Raw genomic sequence first — 6,000 nt, forward strand, 5'->3', positions numbered from 1 at the left:
CAAGACAAGGAAGGGAGGGCTTCCGGGAGTAAGGATGTAAACGCAGCTTTGCTGGTGCCAGGGTGCTGCCCTCTGCTGGTGACTCAGACTGGGACATCATGCTACAGACGGCATCATTCTGTGGTACATTCCAAAAAAACAGCCCATCTGTCCTTTCTCGGGAAGAAAACCATGAGCAGGGACTGTCTTGAGAAAAGAGAGGTTTCCTCCAAAGCTACAGGGGCTCGGAAGGGGGGAAGACAGGGGTCAGCGAAGCTGGAACGCGAAAAAGAACAGAGGAATGATGGGTTTTTTGTTTGTTTGTTTGTTTGTTTGTCTTTCGAGACAGGTTGCAGGTGTGCAACCACCACATCTGGATCATTGTCCCGACTCCCATCTCAATTAGATTTATTTGTTTCATCTAGGTATGTATGTCTGTGTACCTCATGCATACTTCATGCACCAAGGCGGTCAGGAGGAAGGCTCTGGATTCCCAGGAAGTGCAGCTACAGACGGTGTGGGTGCTGGGCATCAAACCCAGACCCTCTGCAAGAGGAGTTGGTGCTCTTAACCACTGAGCCACCTTTTCAGCCCATATCATGTTTCTTAAACTTTTATTTCAGGGGTGTGTGTGTGTGCGCGCGCGCGCGCGTGTGTGTGTGTGTGTGTGTGTGTGTGTGTGTGTGTGTGTGTGTATTGGCAAAATGTTATCTGACTGACTGTCTTAATGCCAATGAGTCAACAAACAAACAAACAAACAAAAAGGGGAAAACTCGTGGAAAACTGGTTTGAAAGCTCATGGCCGGTGAAGCTCAGAGTGAGAAGTGAGGACTCACTGGGAGTGGGAGATGAGTCGGCCTGGCCTGACGTGGGCGGTGCCCATCTCTTCCCCAGTGCAGAAGCTTCTGATGCCACAGCAGACAGAGGTCTTGAAGTTCCCCAGAACAATTCTAGGCATCAGAAGCCCCATCTCTCAGGACTGTCCCACTGTTCGTCCTAACTGCCTTTTCACCTTCCTCCCCTGAGTCCTCATCCTCCGCCTCCACTGTAGCCCAGACTAAGAACGCAAAAGCAAATACACTACATAGCTGTCTGTGCTCTCTAAGTTTTTTGCCCTCGAGTCAGGGTTTCTTCTTTCTAGTACTCAAGCTCCTAGACCTTCACTATTCTGGTTGTCTTTCTAGAAGTTACCATTGTTGGACGTAGCACAGACTGGTCCAGACAGAAGTGCTTCCACCTTCTCTCAATGTCACATTACCTGGGTTCCTGAAGAGTTGGGTGGAGGTAAATGTGTGTCAAGCTGTGTGCAGGGCTCAGAGGACAACCTTCGGCAGTCAGTTCTGTCCTTCCTCCTTACGCAGGTTCAGGAGTGGAACTCAGGTCACCAGGCTCGGGTGGTAAGTGACTTCACCCACTGAGGCATCTCACTGGCCTCTTTCTTTCTCTGACAGAATCTCAAGGAGCCCACGCTGGCCTTGATCTTGCTTGTGTAGTGGAGGATGACCTTAAATTTCTGATCCTGCTGTTCCTACTTTTCAGGTGTTGGGATTATAGGCATGGGACAATACACCTAGCCAGGGTTCTTCTGCTTGTTTTACTAATTCTTGAAACACTGACAGGCATAAGGCACCACTGTTACTTTTTTTTTACCAAAGAGGCTTAGTACATTCAAACTGCTTACCCAGATAGATCTAGCCAACTGAGGGAGGATGGGTTTTATCCAGGTCTCTGTATGACAACTGGTCTTATACATGCACCCTCCTATCTAGTAAAGCAAAACCATATTGCTGGATAGCTTTTGTTTTAGACAAAGTCTTTCTCCGCCCCACCCTCCACGGGGTTTCTTTGTGTAGCCTTGGCTGTCTTTGAACTCACTCTGTAGACCAGGCTGGCCTCAAACTCAGAGATCCGCCTGCTTCTGCCTCCCAGAGTACTGGGATTAAAGGTGTGTGCTGCCACCACCCAGCTTAGACAAAGTCTTTTTTAAAATTTCTTTCTTTCTTTCTTTTCTTTACTTATTGGTTTGAATCAGGGTCTTTCTATACATCTTGGGAGGTTCTGGAACTCAGTATGTAGACCAGACTGTCCCCATATTCATGGAGATCTGCCTGCCTCTGACTCCCAAGTGCTATAACAAAAAGTGGATGCCATCATGGTTGGCTAAAATAAGCTTTTTTTTTTTTTTTTTTTTTTTTGAGACAGTCTCTGTTGTGTCCCAAGCTAGCCTTCAACTCCCTATTAGAGTTGGACATGACCTTTAATACCTGTTTTTTCTGCCTCTACCTCCTGAAAGTTCACCATGTATCTGCTGCTATGGATGGAACATAAGGTTTTCTGCATGCTAGACAAGCACCCTACCAAATAAGCTGCTTATTTATTTTTAAGTGTATGAATATTTTCCGTGTGTGTGTGTGTGTGTGTGTGTGTGTATGTGTGTGTGTGCACATGCACGAAGTGTCTGAGAGGCCAGAAAAGAGCATTGGAGCCCCTGGATTTGGAGTTACAGACAGTTGTGAGCACCATGTAGGTGCTGGGACTCAAACCCAGGTCCTCTGAAAGCACAGCCAAGGCTCTTATCAACTGAGCCTAGACTGTCTTACTATGTAGCCTAGGCTGGCCTTGAACCCTTAATTCTCTTACCTCACCCTCCTCAGCTGTGGGGTCTCAGGCGTTCAACCCATAATCGTTTTAAGTAATTTGTAAAGATTTATTATTTATTTTATATGTATTAATATTTTGCCTTGTGTTTGTGCACCACATGTATGCCAGATGCCCACAAAGGCCAAAAGAGGACATCGGGTTGCCTAGAACTGGAGCCACAGACAGCTGTGTGCTGGCAATTGAACTCTGGTCTTCTGGAAGGGCAGCCAGTGCTCTTCACTATTGAACCATCTTTCTATCCCCTAGATTTTTGAGCATTTAAAGCTTTGTGTAAAAATATAATATACAAGCAGAACAATGTGTACGCATACCTGGGTTTTTGTTTTGTTTTGTTTTTTGGAAATAAGGTTTTGCTATTTAGCCTTGAACTTACCGTGTACCCCCAGGCTGAACTCAGACTCACAGCAAACCTCCGACCTCTCCCTGCCAAGTGCTGGATACTGGTATTAATAGGGATGTCCCATGATGCTGGGCCATACCCGTGTGTGGAGGGAATTATCCTATTTACGTATGTGTGCCTATGTGAATGAACGCATGTTCTAAAGAGGCCAGGCTGAGAGCTTTGTTTAAGTGTCCTGCTGACCTAGGCTTCCAGCCCGTCTTGTCCCATGTCCCTGTAGACACTGAGCATTGTCGTCAGGTGGGCGTGTGACATCCAGGTGCCCTCTTTAGTGATCTGCTGCACCTTCTCACATGTTTGTGGCTGTTGTGGGTGTCCAAAGTGAGGTACCCACTAAAGTCTTTTTTTTTTTTTAATTTTTTTTTTAGCTTTTCGAGACAGGGTTTCTCTGTGTAGCTTTGGCTGTCCTGGCCTCGAACTCACAGCGATCCACCTGCCTCTGCCTTCCGAGTGCTGGGATTAAAGGCGTGCGCCACCACCGCCCGGCCCCTACTAAAGTCTTAGACTATTTTCCTCTTGATTTCACTATTTAAAATGTGTGTGCATGTAGATGTGGAGCCAGAGATCAACCTCAGGTGTGATTCTTCAGGCATTGCTCAGTTTTTTCTTTCTTTCTTTCTTTTTTCTTTTTCTTTCTTTCTTTTTTTTTTTTTTTTTAACAAAAAGACAAGTTCTCTTATTGGCTGGCCAGTGAGCCCCAGAGACCCTGCTGGGGACACTGGGACTTCCCCAGCACTGGGACTATAAACAAGTGCTGCTGTGCCCAGTTTTTGACAGGGGTTCTGCGGATGGACCTCAGGGCATCATGGTTGCATGCAAGCACTTTACCAGCAGGGCTATGCCGGTAGCCCACGGTTTTGCTATTTTTCTGCGGGCAGTTTTCTTACAGGGTTTTAGTATTTATTTATTGACATTAATTTGTTACTTATGTATTACACATGCGTATCCTTATTCTGCCAGGCCTTCTAGTGCTTTGCACAAGTTGCCACTGAGTAGCACACTCAGACATGTCCTCTTCCTTACTAGCTATCTTTCAATCAGAGCATAAGGTAGCACGCACAGTGTTTGTGTCTTTTATTAAGGCCTTGTTTAAACTGAAGAGATGTAGGTATTCCCCTGTGCTGTCATCCAAAGCTTCACTGCTTCCTTCACGGTGAGGTCAACAACTCTCGCGGGATTTACTGCTGTGCTTGGTGTAAATCAGAGAGAAATCTGATTTCATATTTTTCCATATAAGCACAACGGCCCGATGTCAAGGAGGTTCTTTTCCCTACTCTGTTGTGCTACCTTTTATTTTTATTATTATTTAAATTTTCTGTTTTTGACACCTGTTATAAACTGTCCATTAAAGGTGGGGCTGTATCTTGGTTCTGTATTCTGTTCCATCCGTAGGTACGTTTATCCATCCAGACATTATCTTAATCTCTTTTGTGTACAGTTGACAAGCAACTTTATTTTCTGGTAGCGCAAGTGTCCCTCTTCTCAGGCCTTGATATTTTTGAGGCTGGGATGGCTCGTTCAAACTGATCCATTCAGATGTTTTAAAGAGTGCGTAGGTCAGGTCGGGAAGAGGCGTGCTTAGTGGAGTAATAGGAGACCAGTGGGGTTCCTTTCTGTCTCCATGGCTTCCTCCCAAGAGCGGGAACCTATAGCCACAGTGCCAATCACTCTGTAGGGAGATCATAATGCGTCAGCAAGGCTCCCTCGTCACTTACCCCACAGGGACAAACACGTCTCAAACCTCAGAAACGAAATGCAAAAAGAACTCTCCCTGTATATGTATCTTTGACCCTATCGTGGAGGTACGCCTCTTCCCGCAGGTCCCACGCACACCCGCGCGATGCTGCTGGAGGAGCCCTCGGCGATTCCTGTCCTCCGCTCGGAGGAACACCCCATGGACGTTGAGAAACAGTCCTGATCAGCTGTGCGCCTACCAAGGAGGGACTGTTGTCTAATTGAAAGACGACGAATCTCCGTGAGCACGGAAGAGCCGAGATCAAAACACGGGTCTCCGACCCCTAAAGGCACTAGCCTCCGGGAACCACTGGCTTGTGACCAATCAGAGGTCCCCTGGCACTATTTGCCCGCCCCCACAGCCCTGTCCGACCATTTCATTCGCGGTTCATAAAGCAATCCCGCCATGCGTTCTGCACACCAGCCAATCAGAGAATAGGAGGCGGGGACTTCCAGGCGCGCCGGGCGCCGCCGTACCCAGACAGCAGAGCCTCGGGAGCCTTCGGGTTCTTTCGTTTTCACTCTAGGGTAAAGTTAATGTTCAGTCTTCCATCAACACATCTATTTTTCTGCCCGACTCAGCGCGCGTGCGCAGTGCCTTCCAGCCTAGGCTGTTCCTGAAATGTAAGCGTGTTGAGACGCAGGGAGGGAAGCTGAACGGCCGTCCTGCAGGTCAGTGCATTCCCCGCGCGGCCTCGGGTTTGTTGTTACTTCCTGCAGGCCCCAAAACAGGGATTCTAAGGCCGAAAAAGAAAAAGGATCAGTGAGGTCCCACCGAGATTTGAACTCGGATCGCTGGATTCAAAGTCCAGAGTGCTAACCATTACACCATGGGACCTGCTGGCGGCTTTAGGCGCCCGGCAGCCTTCTCAAGCCACATGACGTTGGGCAACCTTTTCTAAGCTTCGCTACGCTTGGATTGGGCCTCTGGCCAATGGCCGCAGTGGCGGGCAGACACGGAACCACCGAGGTAACTATGTCGTTACGAGTTCCACACGTTCCCGGGCCCTCAAGTGTCACCACTTACGGTGTTCCTCCAGGGATACTGGCCCTGGCCCCCTAGTCCGGGGGGACGGCGGGTTGTCTGGTTGGACCAAATCCGGAGAAAGCCGGGTTGGGCCCCGGAGGTTCGGCTCACGCAGCCTGAGCTTTCGGCTTGTTTACGTGTTTATGTTAGGAAGCCTGTGGTCAGGACGCTTTAGCCCAGCGGGGAAGGACGCGGACTG

General features: G+C 48.4%; 1 non-coding gene across 1 annotated transcript; it reads right to left on the minus strand.

Annotated features, from left to right (window-relative positions):
- Positions 1-5,540: 5,540 nt before the first annotated feature.
- Positions 5,541-5,612, minus strand: Trnaq-uug (transfer RNA glutamine (anticodon UUG)). Its single transcript has one exon. It is a non-coding gene; the product is annotated as a tRNA-Gln (tRNA).
- Positions 5,613-6,000: the final 388 nt, after the last annotated feature.

This window comes from Acomys russatus, chromosome 16, assembly GCF_903995435.1.
Source record: "Acomys russatus chromosome 16, mAcoRus1.1, whole genome shotgun sequence".
Classification (NCBI taxonomy): Eukaryota; Metazoa; Chordata; class Mammalia; order Rodentia; family Muridae; genus Acomys; species Acomys russatus.